General features: G+C 45.6%; 1 protein-coding gene across 2 annotated transcripts in view; it reads right to left on the reverse strand.

Annotated features, from left to right (window-relative positions):
* The window catches only part of LOC122543025 (leucine zipper putative tumor suppressor 1-like), a 51,330-nt gene that overhangs the window by 13,223 nt on the left and 21,268 nt on the right, over positions 1-16,839 (reverse strand). Inside the window, exon 2 of one of the 2 annotated variants that reach the window (XM_043681202.2) lies at positions 4,381-4,540. The exons of the other annotated variant lie outside the window; for it this stretch is intronic. The gene's annotated coding sequence lies outside the window, so the exon portion shown is untranslated. The remainder of the gene's footprint in view (positions 1-4,380; positions 4,541-16,839) is intronic. 2 annotated transcript variants of the gene reach the window in all.

The following is a 16,839-nucleotide window of genomic DNA, read 5'->3' on the forward strand; positions in this document are numbered from 1 at the left end:
GGGCATGAGCCCTTCTTCAGATTCTCCCGCTCCTTGGATGCTGCCTGACCTACTGCGCTTTTCCAGCAACACATTTTCAGCTCTGATCTCCAGCATCTGCAGCCCTCACTTTCTCCTCAGTGTACAGGAGACCACATTGTAAGATGGGTAGATACATAGTCTAAGCAGATTACTGCTACCCCTCGAAGGTGTGTCTGGGGCTTCAGACAGTGAGAAGGGAGGAGGGGGAGGAGTCAGTGTGTTCAATGGGCAAACGTGAAACATCTCAGGTGACCTGTGACAACAGACCAACATTCATCCCTCCCTACTGTCAAATCATGACCTGATAATGACTTCAGTTCTGTGCAGGATATTGCTGTGCAGAGGTTAGCTGCAAATCACTGGACTGATTCCACTTCAGTAATACTGAATTGGCAGTGAAGTGCTTTGTAAGTATTTTAGAGTCACAGAGGTGTACAGCATTGAAACAGACCCTTTGTTCCAACTTGTCCATGCTGACCAGATATCCCAACCCAATCTAGTCCTATTTGCCAGCACCCGGCCCATATCCCTCCAAACCCTTCCTATTCATATACCCATCCAAATGCCTCTTAAATGTTGCAATTGTACCAGCCTCCACCACTTCCTCTAGCAGCTCATTCCATATAAGTACCATCCTCTGTGTGAAAAAGTTGCCCCTTAGGTCCCTTTTATATCTTTTCCCCTCTCACCCTAAACCTATGCCGTCTAGTTTTGGACTCCCCTAACCTGGGGTAAAGGCTATTCACTGCATCCATGCGCCTCATGATTTTATAAACATCTATTAGGTCACCCTGCAGCTGCCCACGCACTGGTCAAAATAGCCCAAGCCCCTGTAGCTCAAACCCTCCGACCCTGGCAACATCCTTGTAAATCTTTCCTGCATCCTTTCAAGTTTATCAGTGTCTTTCGTGTGTGCGGGAGACCAGAATTGAACACGGTAATGTATGTTGAAGCTGTGAAACGTGCTATCGAAGTGCAGCGTCTTTGTTTCTTCCTAATCCACTGGAGAACTCCTCTCACTGTCTGAAAACTAACTCAAGCTGCCTTTCTCTTGCATACCAGATCCTGTGTTGACACAGAGAGAGACAGATGGGCCACTTTGATCACATACGTGCAGTCTGACAACACATTAGGAATGGGAAGAATTGGAGCCTTTCACCTATTTGTACAGTCTGTCATTCTGTACATAGATTCAGCTGATTGAGAGGTCTTTTCACTTCATTCCATAATGCGTCTGTACTTTCAGCGTTCATGTCCTGGCCAAAAGAAATCTGTTGATTCCATCCCAGACATCTTTGTGTTTATTTCAAACCTCTGAAATGTGACTCCAACAATAGCCATTTCTTGAACTGATAGTCATCTGTTGTAAGTGTGTCTGAGGGAGCATGACGAAGGGAGCTGATGGCGTGTGTCACAAAGCTGCTCCCTTTTTTCTGAAAGCTGTTCCTTTTCTCAAGGTCACTGTGTCCTTGTTGTTTTTCAGAGGGGTTGTAAACAGCTCCTGGTTCCTATTAGACTGGTTTGGTGGAGAGATTAAAGGGTATAGAGAGGCCTTTTTGTTTATTTGTAAACAGATGAGACTTCAGGCCAAAGTGGTCATGTTTTAGAAGTGACCTGTATAATGGAAGGGGAGTGGTCAGCTCTCTAGCTGGGCAGTTCAGCCCAGAACTGGTTGGGAGTTCAGCAGTGAGCTCTGTGAAAACAGGCTCCCTCTCTTTCTGCCCTTCCAACTTCAACCTGTAAGCATCTGTTCCATTTTTTAAACTTTTATTTTAAGGGGGTTTGCTGATTGGGACTGTTGTGTATTTTCGGAACAGCACAATAAGTCTAGTTAGGATAGACTGAGTTGTGTAGGGGATCTTTGTTCTGTTCTGTGTGTTTCATTGTGTAATTTTGTGAAGAAACTTTTGTCTGTTTTAAAACCTGGTAGTCAACCGAGCTAACTTCGGGTAATTTTCACCATACTCTTACTGAAACAAATTGCAAAGTTTTTTAAATTGCCTGCTTAAGAATGTTTTGAGTGGTTTGGCCTAGTCCATAATATGTGTTAGGAGCTATCACTGCATTTCTGTCAATGTGAGGAAGGAGCTTGGTGCTGTTTGGATTCAACTAACCTCCCTCCATTCAGAATTCCCTCCACAATGACAGGAACATGGACTTTGAAACATACAGGTCAAGTCACCATCATCTGACAAGACCATAGGGCTCCTCTGACTTCTGAGAGAGAAGACTGGTGGTGGTTTAACCTGAGGGTCACCATGCCTGAGATGAGGGGAGAGATTGAGAAGGAGAGTCCTTCATAGTAGCCTCAGTCAGTGCAGGAATTCAACCCACACTGTCGGCCTCATTCTGCGTTCAGCCAATCAGCTGAGCGAAACCCCATTTTTGAGACAGAGCATTCCTGTGAACCAGGTTTTCTGAATCGGGGAGGACAGAAAAATCACTTCAATCTCAGCTGGTTCATGTGAACATTTGGGGCGGTACGATGGCTCAGTGGTTAGCACTGCTGCCTCACAGCAACAGGGACCCGGGTTCAATTCCCGGCTCAGGCGACTGACTGTGTGGAGTTTGCACATTCTCCCCGTGTCTGTGTGGGTTTCCTCCGGGTGCTCCGGTTTCCTCCCACAGTCCAAAGATGTGTAGGTTAGGTGAATTGGCCATGGGAAATTGCCCGTAGTGTTAGGTGAAGGGGAAAATGTAGGGGAATGGGTCTGGGTGGGTTGCGCTTCAGCGGGTCGGTGTGGACTTGTTGAGACGAAGGGCCTGTTTCCACACTGTAGGGAATCTAATCGAATCGAAAACAAAGTGTCTCCATAATCTTCGGTTCTTTATCGGTTGTCACAACACTTTGAATCAGCAAACATCTGGTCCTCTTTGATCACCACCTGTTAGAGATATTTGACGTCTGGACAAAGCCAGTGGAGGTTCTTCACCTGGGGCAGTTGTCAAAGGTGTTCCATCGGGAATGTTCTGGGAGGTAGTTGCAGTCTGTTACCTGTTGGTGCCTGGCCCAGTTGCAACTCAGCTTTCAGTTCACTTACTGCTTAAACTGTTCCAATCAGACCCTGGCACAAATCCGGACAACAGCTTGGACTTCTCACCAACCCTCTGAACAAAGCCACTTCAAATGATGGCGAACAGATAATATATTGGAGACTCTGAAATTGATCAATGGGAACAGAGCTCAGTCCCCCTCTCAACCTCTGACAACATATTGGTCAAGTTTAATACGTCATTGATGCACTTCTGCTAAGCCTGATTTAGTCTAGATTTTCCCTCTGATTTGGGGGCAGCTTTCATTCCAAGTTGTGGCCACTAAAATATTGTTTGGCACCAAAGAAGAGGAGGAAGATGAGAATCTGTGTTGCGTCATGAATTGTGTTCAGGAATGGGCTGATGTGATGGGAACGCATCGAAGAGAAGCTTTCACAATGGAATTGAAGAATTATTCAAAGAAGGAGAATCATTGCAGGGATGTGGGAAAAGGACAGGGGTTCACAGAGAGCTCTCTCAGGGCTCAATAGCTTTCTCCTGTTCTGCAAGTGATTGACAGTGCATGACATCTCCGTCAGATGGTAATGCAAGATGCTGAGCACAACTGTGTTGCTTCCTTCATGGAAAAGAGGGGATATGGACAGGTCAGATATTCATGGCCTTCCTTTCACTGGAGAACTGACAACTGGCTGTCATCCTGACAGTGCAGTAGCATTGACAGACTTGAGCAAGGAAAGAAATAGATTTCAAATAGAATCTCATTATCCTTGAAATAATGCACACTTTCACAAGATTAGTCTTGAAACTTACGGACGGAGCCTCTGTAGAATTCCCCCCTCCCCTGGCAGAGACAGGACTGTAACAGAGCCCTGCTGCGAACCGAAAGGGAAGGTGGATGTGCTTGGGGATTGTACTCCCCTGCCCTGCTGTCCTGATTTCACTGGTTCCCTCCTCACCATTTGCTGAATGGCATTCAAGCAACTTTCCCTGATGACCTGGGTGCAAAAAATGCACTGATTTATTTGGTGAGGCTTTGAAGAGAGCCAAACAGTGAAGGCTGCTTTCATCTTGCAGTCGTGGACTTGGATCTCGGTTGTTGGGACAGCCATCTCAGTTGACAGCACTACATTGGGGCAAGTGCAGCATTATCCATTTAAGGACTGAGAGCTGTCAGAGGCCAATCCTGAACTGGGACAGCGACTCGCCTGAGAAACGTTGACAAAGCATTTCTCACATTGTTTCCCAAGTTGTCTCTTGTTTTCCAGTCTTATTTGGAAAAGTTCCAGTGTTAATGATGAGCCCTGTCTGCTGCTTTTGGATAGGAGCCAACCAACCTGTCATAATGTGCAGGAAGCCGATACATACCTCTCAACTGCTTGAAGTTACACTATCAATGGGCTGTGCGGTCTAGCGTAGCACCCAGTACAGATTCCCAATGTGCCCAGAGTTTACGTATATCGTCCACTGAGCAGACATGGAATGACAATTGGCTGGCTCGGCACCAAAACGTCAACCGAATGCAAATCTGCCATCAGAAACAAGAGGTAGAGACAGGATCAGTGTTCATCCTCCATGATATTCACCAGATTGCAAACTACCAACACTGAGAAAACTCATGGCTCCAGCAATGGACAATCCATTTAGCAGTTAATGCTGCACACTCTCTGATGTCTCGGTCATGTGTTTTCCCATCTGAGTTACACAAGGTATGTTGTGCACTGAAACAAGAGGAGTGTCTGCAATGGTGGAGAAATGTTGGAGTGCTAAAAGCTGGAGCACACATTGCCACAGGATGGAACAGTCTGGAGAAGCACAGACAACATTGATTGGCAAGAGGAAAAAGAGCAAAACCCACCGAACCCTCATTGGCAACACATGGCTCCTCACAGTCAGAAAACGTTGTCTCATGTGAGATATGGCCATATTTCAGCTGCAGTTCATACATCTTGCAGCAAATTCTTCCACACACTGACACTCTGCACATGCTGTGGACAGAATCCAGTAACTCTGATGACAGTAATTCTGAACTGGACGGACAGTAACTCTGACTGTACAGTAACTCTGACTGTACAGTAACTCTGACTGTACAGTAACTCTGACTGGACAGTAACTCTGAGCTGGACAGTAACTCTGAACTGGACGGTTACTCTGAACTGTACAGTAACTCTGAACTGGACAGTAACTCTGAACTGGACAGTAACTCTGAACTGGACGGTAACTCTGAACTGGACGGTAACTCTGAGCTGGACAGTAACTCTGAACTGGACAGTAACTCTGAACTGGATGGTTACTCTGAACTGGACAGTAACTCTGAACTGGACAGTAACTCTGAACTGGACGGTAACTCTGAACTGGACAGTAACTCTGAGCTGGACAGTAACTCTGAACTGGACAGTAACTCTGAACTGGACGGTAACTCTGAACTGGACGGTTACTCTGAACTGGACAGTAACTCTGAACTGGACGGTTACTCTGAACTGGACGGTAACTCTGAACTGGACAGTAACTCTGAACTGGACAGTAACTCTGAACTGGACGGTAACTTTGAACTGGACGGTAACTCTGAACTGGATAGTTACTCTGAACTGGACAGTAACTCTGAGCTGGACAGTAACTTTGAACTGGACGGTAACTCTGAACTGGACAGTAACTCTGAGCTGGACAGTAACTCTGAACTGGACAGTAACTCTGAACTGGACGGTAACTGAACTGGACAGTAACTCTGAACTGGACGGTTACTCTGAACTGGACAGTAACTCTAAGCTGGACAGTAACTCTGACTGGACAGTAACTCTGAACTGGACGGTAACTCTGAACTGGACAGTAACTCTGACTGTACAGTAACTCTGAACTGGACAGTAACTCTGAACTGGACAGTAACTCTGACTGTACAGTAACTCTGAACTGGACAGTAACACTGAACTGGACATTAACTCTGAACTGGACAGTAACTCTGAACTGGACGGTTACTCTGAACTGGACAGTAACTCTGAACTGGACGGTTACTCTGAACTGGACGGTAACTCTGAAATGGACGGTAATTCTGAACTGGCCGGTAACTCTGAACTGGACAGTAACTCTGAACTGGACGGTAACTTTGAACTGGACGGTAATTCTGAACTGGACAGTAACCCTGAACTGGACGGTAACTTTGAACTGGACGGTAATTCTGAACTGGACAGTAACCCTGAACTGGACGGTAACTCTGAACTGGACAGTAACTCTGAACTGGACGGTAACTTTGAACTGGACAGTAACTCTGAACTGGACGGTAACTTTGAACTGGACGGTAACTTTGAACTGGATGGTAACTCTGAACTGGACGGTTACTCTGAACTGGACAGTAACTCTGAACTGGACAGTAACTCTGAACTGGACGGTTACTCTGAACTGGACAGTAACTCTGAGCTGGACAGTAACTCTGAACTGGACAGTAACTCTGACTGTACAGTAACTCTGAACTGGACAGTAACTCTGAACTGAACAGTAACTCTGACTTTACAGTAACTCTGAATTGGACAGTAACTCTGAACTGGACAGTAACTCTGAACTGGACAGTAACTCTGAACTGGACAGTAACTCTGACTGTACAGTAACTCTGAACTGGACAGTAACTCTGAACTGAACAGTAACTCTGACTTTACAGTAACTCTGAACTGGACAGTAACTCTAAACTGGACAGTAACTCTGAACTGGACGGTTACTCTGAAATGGACAGTAACTCTGAACTGGACGGTTACTCTGAACTGGACGGTTACTCTGAACTGGACAGTCACTCTGAACGGGACAGTAACTTTGAAATGGACGGTAACTCTGAACTGGACAGTAACTCTGAACTGGACGGTAACTTTGAAATGGACGGTAACTCTGAACTGGACAGTAACTCTGAACTGGACAGTAACTCTGAACTGGACGGTTACTCTGAACTGAACAGTAACTCTGAACTGGACAGTAACTCTGAACTGGACAGTAACTCTGAACTGGACGGTAACTCTGAACTGGACGGTAACTTTGAACTGGACGGTAACTCTGAACTGGACAGTATATCTGAACTGGATGGTAACTCTGAACTGGACCGTAACTCTGAACTGGACGGTTACTCTGAACTGGACAGTAACTTTGAACTGGACGGTAACTCTGAACTGGACAGTAACTCTGAACTGGACGGTTATTCTGAACTGGACAGTAACTCTGAACTGGACGGTAACTCTGAAGTGGACGGTAACTTTGAACTGGACGGTAACTCTGAACTGGACGGTTACTCTGAACTGGACAGTAACTCTGAACTGGACAGTAACTCTGAACTGGACAGTAACTCTGAACTGGACGGTAACTTTGAACTGGACGGTAACTCTGAACTGGACAGTAACCCTGAACTGGACGGTAACTCTGAACTGGACAGTAACTCTGAACTGGACGGTAACTTTGAACTGGACAGTAACTCTGAACTGGACGGTAACTTTGAACTGGACGGTAACTTTGAACTGGACGGTAACTCTGAACTGGACGGTTACTCTGAACTGGACAGTAACTCTGAACTGGACAGTAACTCTGAACTGGACAGTAACTCTGAGCTGGACAGTAACTCTGAACTGGACAGTAACTCTGACTGTACAGTAACTCTGAACTGGACAGTAACTCTGAACTGAACAGTAACTCTGACTTTACAGTAACTCTGAACTGGACAGTAACTCTGACTGGACAGTAACTCTGAACTGGACAGTAACTCTGAACTGGACAGTAACTCTGACTGTACAGTAACTCTGAACTGGACAGTAACTCTGAACTGAACAGTAACTCTGACTTTACAGTAACTCTGAACTGGACAGTAACTCTGAACTGGACAGTAACTCTGAACTGGACGGTTACTCTGAAATGGACAGTAACTCTGAACTGGACGGTTACTCTGAACTGGACGGTTACTCTGAACTGGACAGTCACTCTGAACGGGACAGTAACTTTGAAATGGACGGTAACTCTGAACTGGACAGTAACTCTGAACTGGACAGTAACTCTGAACTGGACGGTTACTCTGAACTGAACAGTAACTCTGAACTGAACAGTAACTCTGAACTGGACAGTAACTCTGAACTGGACGGTAACTCTGAACTGGACGGTAACTTTGAACTGGACGGTAACTCTGAACTGGACAGTATATCTGAACTGGACGGTAACTCTGAACTGGACCGTAACTCTGAACTGGACGGTTACTCTGAACTGGACAGTAACTTTGAACTGGACGGTAACTCTGAACTGGACAGTAACTCTGAACTGGACGGTTATTCTGAACTGGACAGTAACTCTGAACTGGACGGTAACTCTGAAGTGGAAGGTAACTTTGAACTGGACGGTAACTCTGAACTGGACGGTAACTCTGAACTGGACGGTTACTCTGAACTGGACAGTAACTCTGAACTGGACAGTAACTCTGAACTGGACAGTAACTCTGAACTGGACGGTTACTCTGAACTGGACGGTTACTCTGAACTCGACAGTAACTCTGAACTGGACGGTTACTCTGAACTGGACAGTAACTCTGAACTGGACGGTAACTCTGAACTGGACGGTTACTCTGAACTGGACGGTTACTCTGAACTGGACAGTAACTCTGAACTGGATGGTAACTCTGAACCTGACAGTAACTCTGAACTGGACGGTAACTATGAACTGGACAGTAACTCTGAACTGGACGGTAACTTTGAACTGGACGGTAATTCTGAACTGGACAGTAACTCTGAGCTGGACAGTAACTCTGAACTGGACAGTAACTCTGAACTGGACGGTAACTGAACTGGACAGTAACTCTGAACTGGACAGTTACTCTGAACTGGACAGTAACTCTAAGCTGGACAGTAACTCTGACTGGACAGTGGTAACTCTGAACTGGACGGTAACTCTGAACTGGACAGTAACTCTGACTGTACAGTAACTCTGAACTGGACAGTAACTCTGAACTGGACAGTAACTCTGACTGTACAGTAACTCTGAACTGGACAGTAACACTGAACTGGACATTAACTCTGAACTGGACAGTAACTCTGAACTGGACGGTTACTCTGAACTGGACGGTAACTCTGAACTGGACGGTAATTCTGAACTGGCCGGTAACTCTGAACTGGACAGTAACTCTGAACTGGACGGTAACTTTGAACTGGACGGTAACTCTGAACTGGACAGTAATTCTGAACTGGCCGGTAACTCTGAACTGGACAGTAACTCTGAACTGGACGGTAACTTTGAACTGGACGGTAATTCTGAACTGGACAGTAACCCTGAACTGGACGGTAACTCTGAACTGGACAGTAACTCTGAACTGGACGGTAACTTTGAACTGGACAGTAACTCTGAACTGGACGGTAACTTTGAACTGGACGGTAACTTTGAACTGGATGGTAACTCTGAACTGGACGGTAACTCTGAACTGGGCGGTTACTCTGAACTGGACAGTAACTCTGAACTGGACAGTAACTCTGAACTGGACGGTTACTCTGAACTGGACAGTAACTCTGAGCTGGACAGTAACTCTGAACTGGACAGTAACTCTGACTGTACAGTAACTCTGAACTGGACAGTAACTCTGACTGTACAGTAACTCTGAACTGGACAGTAACTCTGAACTGAACAGTAACTCTGACTTTACAGTAACTCTGAACTGGACAGTAACTCTGACTGGACAGTAACTCTGAACTGGACAGTAACTCTGAACTGGACAGTAACTCTGACTGTACAGTAACTCTGAACTGGACAGTAACTCTGAACTGAACAGTAACTCTGACTTTACAGTAACTCTGAACTGGACAGTAACTCTGAACTGGACAGTAACTCTGAACTGGACGGTTACTCTGAACTGGACGGTTACTCTGAACTGGACAGTAACTCTGAACTGGACGGTTACTCTGAACTGGACGGTTACTCTGAACTGGACAGTAACTCTGAACGGGACGGTAACTTTGAAATGGACGGTAACTCTGAACTGGACAGTAACTCTGAACTGGATGGTAACTCTGAACTGGACAGTAACTCTGAACTGGACGGTTACTCTGAACTGAACAGTAACTCTGAACTGGACAGTAACTCTGAACTGGACGGTAACTCTGAACTGGACGGTAACTCTGAACTGGACGGTAACTCTGAACTGGACAGTATATCTGAACTGGACGGTAAGTCTGAACTGGACCGTAACTCTGAACTGGACGGTTACTCTGAACTGGACAGTAACTTTGAACTGGACGGTAACTCTGAACTGGACAGTAACTCTGAACTGGACGGTTATTCTGAACTGGACAGTAACTCTGAACTGGACGGTAACTCTGAACTGGACGGTAACTTTGAACTGGACGGTAACTCTGAACTGGACGGTAACTCTGAACTGGACGGTTACTCTGAACTGGACAGTAACTCTGAACTGGACGGTTACTCTGAACTGGACGGTTACTCTGAACTGTACAGTAACTCTGAACTCGACAGTAACTCTGAACTGGACGGTTACTCTGAACTGGACAGTAACTCTGAACTGGACGGTAACTCTGAACTGGACGGTTACTCTGAACTGGACGGTTACTCTGAACTGGACAGTAACTCTGAACTGGACGGTAACTTTGAACTGGACGGTAATTCTGAACTGGATGGTAACTCTGAACTGGACGGTAACTCTGAACTGGACAGTAACTTTGAACTGGACAGTAACTCTGAACTGGACGGTAACTTTGAACTGGACGGTAACTTTGAACTGGATGGTAACTCTGAACTGGACGGTAACTCTGAACTGGACGGTTACTCTGAACTGGACAGTAACTCTGAGCTGGACGGTTACTCTGAACTGGACAGTAACTCTGAGCTGGACAGTAACTCTGAACTGGACAGTAACTCTGACTGTACAGTAACTCTGAACTGGACAGTAACTCTGAACTGGACAGTAACTCTGAACTGGACGGTTACTCTGAACTGGACAGTAACTCTGAACTGGACGGTTACTCTGAACTGGACAGTAACTCTGAGCTGGACAGTAACTCTGAACTGGACAGTAACTCTGACTGTACAGTAACTCTGAACTGGACAGTAACTCTGAACTGAACAGTAACTCTGACTTTACAGTAACTCTGAACTGGACAGTAACTCTGACTGGACAGTAACTCTGAACTGGACAGTAACTCTGAACTGGACAGTAACTCTGACTGTACAGTAACTCTGAACTGGACAGTAACTCTGAACTGAACAGTAACTCTGACTTTACAGTAACTCTGAACTGGACAGTAACTCTGAACTGGACAGTAACTCTGAACTGGACGGTTACTCTGAAATGGACAGTAACTCTGAACTGGACGGTTACTCTGAACTGGACGGTTACTCTGAACTGGACAGTCACTCTGAACGGGACGGTAACTTTGAAATGGACGGTAACTCTGAACTGGACAGTAACTCTGAACTGGACAGTAACTCTGAACTGGACAGTAACTCTGAACTGGACGGTTACTCTGAACTGAACAGTAACTCTGAACTGGACAGTAACTCTGAACTGGACGGTAACTCTGAACTGGACGGTAACTTTGAACTGGACAGTAACTCTGAACTGGACAGTAACTCTGAACTGGACGGTAACTCTGAACTGGACGGTAACTCTGAACTGGACAGTAACTCTGAACTGGACAGTAACTCTGAACTGGACGGTTACTCTGAACTGAACAGTAACTCTGAACTGGACAGTAACTCTGAACTGGACGGTAACTCTGAACTGGACAGTAACTCTGAACTGGACAGTAACTCTGAACTGGACAGTAACTCTGAACTGGACGGTTACTCTGAACTGAACAGTAACTCTGAACTGGACAGTAACTCTGAACTGGACGGTAACTCTGAACTGGACGGTAACTTTGAACTGGACGGTAACTCTGAACTGGACAGTATATCTGAACTGGACGGTAACTCTGAACTGGACGGTAACTCTGAACTGGACGGTAACTTTGAACTGGACGGTAACTCTGAACTGGACAGTATATCTGAACTGGACGGTAACTCTGAACTGGACCGTAACTCTGAACTGGACGGTTACTCTGAACTGGACAGGAACTTTGAACTGGACGGTAACTCTGAACTGGACAGTAACTCTGAACTGGACGGTAACTCTGAACTGGACAGTATATCTGAACTGGACGGTAACTCTGAACTGGACCGTAACTCTGAACTGGACGGTTACTCTGAACTGGACAGGAACTTTGAACTGGACGGTAACTCTGAACTGGACAGTAACTCTGAACTGGACGGTTATTCTGAACTGGACAGTAACTCTGAAGTGGACGGTAACTCTGAAGTGGACGGTAACTTTGAACTGGACGGTAACTCTGAACTGGACGGTAACTCTGAACTGGACGGTTACTCTGAACTGGACAGTAACTCTGAACTGGACAGTAACTTTGAACTGGACAGTTACTCTGAACTGGACGGTTACTCTGAACTGGACAGTAACTCTGAACTGGACGGTTACTCTGAACTGGACAGTAACTCTGAACTGGGCGGTAACTCTGAACTGGACGGTTACTCTGAACTGGACGGTTACTCTGAACTGGACAGTAACTCTGAACTGGACGGTAACTCTGAACCTGACAGTAACTCTGAACTGGACGGTAACTATGAACTGGACAGTAACTCTGAACTGCACGGTAACTCTGAACTGGACAGTAACTCTGAGCTGTACAGCAACTTTGAACTGGACACTAACTCTGAACTGGACGGTTACTCTGAACTGGACAATAACTCTGAACTGGACGGTAACTCTGAACTGGACGGTTACTCTGAACTGGACAGTACCTCTGAACTGGACAGTAACTCTGAACTGGACGGTTACTCTGAACAGGACGGTTACTCTGAACTGGACGGTAACTCTGAACTGGACGGTAACTCTGAACTGGACGGTTACTCTGAACTGGACAGTAACTCTGAACTGGACGGTTACTCTGGACTGGACGGTTCCTCTGAACTGGACGGTAACTCTGAACTGGACGGTAACTCTGAACTGGACAGTAACTCTGAACTGGACGGTTACTCTGAACTGGACAGTAACTCTGAACTGGAAGGTAACTCTGAACTGGACAGTAACTCTGAACTGGAAGGTAACTCTGAACTGGACAGTAACTCTGACTTTACAGTAACTCTGAACTGTACAGTAACTCTGAGCTGGACAGTAGCTCTGAGCTGGACAGTAACTCTGAGCTGTACAGTAGCTCTGACTGTACAGTAACTCTGACTGTACAGTAACTCTGAGCTGGACAGTAACTCTGACTGTACAGTAACTCTGAACTGGACAGTAACTCTGACTGTACAGTAACTCTGAGCTGGACAGTAACTCTGACTGTACAGTAACTCTGACTGTACAGTAACTCTGAGCTGGACAGTAACTCTGAGCTGTACAGTAACTCTGACTGTACAGTAACTCTGAACTGGACAGTAACTCTGACTGTACAGTAGCTCTGAGCTGTACAGTAACTCTGAGCTGTACAGTAGCTCTGACTGTACAGTAACTCTGAACTGGACGGTTGCTCCTAACTGGATGATTACTCTGAACTGGACAGTAACTCTGAACTGGACAGTAACTATGAACTGGATGGACCTTAACTCTAAACTGGACAGTAACTCTAAACTGGACAGTAACTCTAAACTGGACGGTAACTCTAAACTGGACAGTAACTCTGAACTGGACAGTAACTCTGAACTGGACAGTTACTCTGAACTGGACAGTAACTCTGAACTGGACGGTTACTCTGAACTGGACAGTAACTCTGAACTGGACAGTAACTCTGAACTGGACGGTTACTCTGAACTGGACGGTTACTCTGAACTGGACAGTAACTATGAACTGGACAGTAACTCTGAACTGGACGGTTACTCTGAACTGGACAGTAACTCTGAACTGGACAGTAACTCTGAACTGGACGGTTACTCTGAACTGGACGGTTACTCTGAACTGGACAGTAACTCTGAACTGGACGGTAACTCTGAACTGGACAGTAACTATGAACTGGATGGACCTTAACTCTAAACTGGACAGTAACTCTGAACTGGACAGTAACTCTGAACTGGACGGTTACTCTGGACTGGACGGTTCCTCTGAACTGGACAGTAACTCTGAACTGGACGGTTACTCTGAACTGGACAGTAACTCTGGCTGGACAGTAACTCTAACTGTACAGTAACTCTGAACTGGACGGTAACTCTGAACTGGACAGTAACTCTGAACTGGACGGTTACTCTGAACTGGACAGTAACTCTGGCTGGACAGTAACTCTAACTGTACAGTAACTCTGAACTGGACAGTAACTCTGAGCTGGACAGTAACTCTAACTGTACAGTAACTCTGAGCTGTACAGTAGCTCTGACTGTAAAGTAACTCTGACTGTACAGTAACTCTGAGCTGGACAGTAACTCTGACTGTACAGTAACTCTGAACTGTACAGTAACTCTGACTGTACAGTAACTCTGAACTGTACAGTACCTCTGACTGTACAGTAACTCTAAACTGTACAGTAACTCTGAGCTGTACAGTAGCTCTGACTGTACAGTAACTCTGACTGTATAGTAACTCTGAACTGGACAGTAACTCTGACTGTACAGTAACTCTGAGCTGGACAGTAACTCTCACTGTACAGTAACTCTAACTGTACAGTAGCTCTGACTGTACAGTAACTCTGAGCTGTACAGTAGCTCTGACTGTACAGTAACTCTGACTGTACAGTAACTCTGAGCTGGACGGTTACTCTGACTGTACAGTAACTCTGAGCTGTACAGTAGCTCTGACTGTACAGTAACTCTGACTGTACAGTAACTCTGAACTGGACAGTAACTCTGACTGTACAGTAACTCTGAACTGGACGGTTACTCTGAACTGGACAGTAACTCTGACTGTACAGTAACTCTGAACTGGACAGTAACTCTGAACTGGACGGTTACTCTGAACTGGACAGTAACTCTGAGCTGGACAGTAACTCTGAGCTGTACAGTAACTCTGAGCTGGACGGTTACTCTGACTGTACAGTAACTCTGAGCTGTACAGTAGCTCTGACTGTACAGTAACTCTGAACTGGACAGTAACTCTGACTGTACAGTAACTCTGAACTGGACGGTTACTCTGAACTGGACAGTAACTCTGAGCTGGACAGTAACTCTGACTGTACAGTAACTCTAACTGTACAGTAACTCTGAGCTGGACAGTAACTCTGACTGTACAGTAACTCTGAGCTGTACAGTAGCTCTGACTGTACAGTAACTCTAACTGTACAGTAACTCTGAGCTGGACAGTAACTCTGACTGTACAGTAACTCTGAACTGTACAGTAACTCTGACTGTACAGTAACTCTGAGCTGGACAGTAACTCTGACTGTACAGTAACTCTGACTGTGCAGTAACTCTAACTGTACAGTAACTCTGAACTGGACGGTTGCTCCTAACTGGATGATTACTCTGAACTGGACAGTAACTCTGAACTGGACAGTAACTATGAACTGGATGGACCTTAACTCTAAACTGGACAGTAACTCTAAACTGGACGGTAACTCTAAACTGGACAGTAACTCTGAACTGGACAGTTACTCTGAACTGGACAGTAACTCTGAACTGGACAGTAACTCTGAACTGGACGGTAACTCTGAACTGGACAGTAACTCTGAACTGGACGGTTACTCTGAACTGGACAGTAACTCTGAACTGGACAGTAACTCTGAACTGGACGGTTACTCTGAACTGGACGGTTACTCTGAACTGGACAGTAACTCTGAACTGGACGGTAACTCTGAACTGGACAGTAACTATGAACTGGATGGACCTTAACTCTAAACTGGACAGTAACTCTGAACTGGACAGTAACTCTGAACTGGACAGTAACTCTGAACTGGACAGTTACGCTCGATGTAAATTCTGAATAGCTCTCACAATTTTTGAGAAGATTTGTAGTTCAGGTTGATGATAAGTATGTAAGTTAGCTCGATGAGTTAGAAGGTTTGTTATCAGACGTTTCGTCAGCATGACTAGGTAACATCATCAGTGAGAGTTTCTGGTGAAACGCTGGTGCTATGTCCTGCCTCTCTGTTTATGGGTCTTGGTTTCTTAAGGTGAGTGATGTCATTTCCTTTTTTTTCAAGGCAAGGTAGATAGGATCTAAATCGATGTGTTTATTGATGGAGTTCTGGTTAGAATACCATGCCTTGAAGAATTCTTGTGTGTGTCTTTGTTTCGCCTGTCCGAGGATGTGTGCATTGTCCCAGCCAAAATGGTGTCCTTCCTTGTCAGTATATATGGAAACTAGTGAAAGTGGGTCGTATCTTTTGGCCAGTTGGAGTTCATGTATCCTGGTGGCAGGTTTCCTGCTCGTTTGTCCGATGTAGAGTTTTTTTTTCAATTCTTGCATGGAAATCTTGTAAATAACATTTAGATTAGATTCCCTACAGTACGGAAAAAGGCCCATCGACCAAACAAGTCCACACCGACCCTCTGAAGAGTATCCACCCAATCCCATTTTCATACATTTACCCCTGACTAATGCACCTAACACTATGGGCAGTTTAGCATGGCCAATCCACCCTAACCTGCACATCTTTGGACTGTGGGAGGAAACCAGCACACCTGAAGGAAACCCAAGCAGACACGGGGAGAATGTGCAAACTCCACACAAAAAGGTGGGAATCGAACCCGGGTCTCTGGCACTGTGAGGCAGCAGTGCTGACCACTGAACCACTGTGCTGCCCATTTTCAATCACTGTCATCAGATAAAATTAACTGACAATTTCTGACTGCCACAGCTTTTGTTTGCAAATAGAGGTTTAACTTTGTGAAGGATTT

Source organism: Chiloscyllium plagiosum, unplaced genomic scaffold (genome assembly GCF_037043375.1).
Source record: "Chiloscyllium plagiosum isolate Xiang-an unplaced genomic scaffold, Cpla_swu_hap1 HiC_scaffold_48, whole genome shotgun sequence".
Lineage (NCBI taxonomy): Eukaryota > Metazoa > Chordata > Chondrichthyes > Orectolobiformes > Hemiscylliidae > Chiloscyllium > Chiloscyllium plagiosum.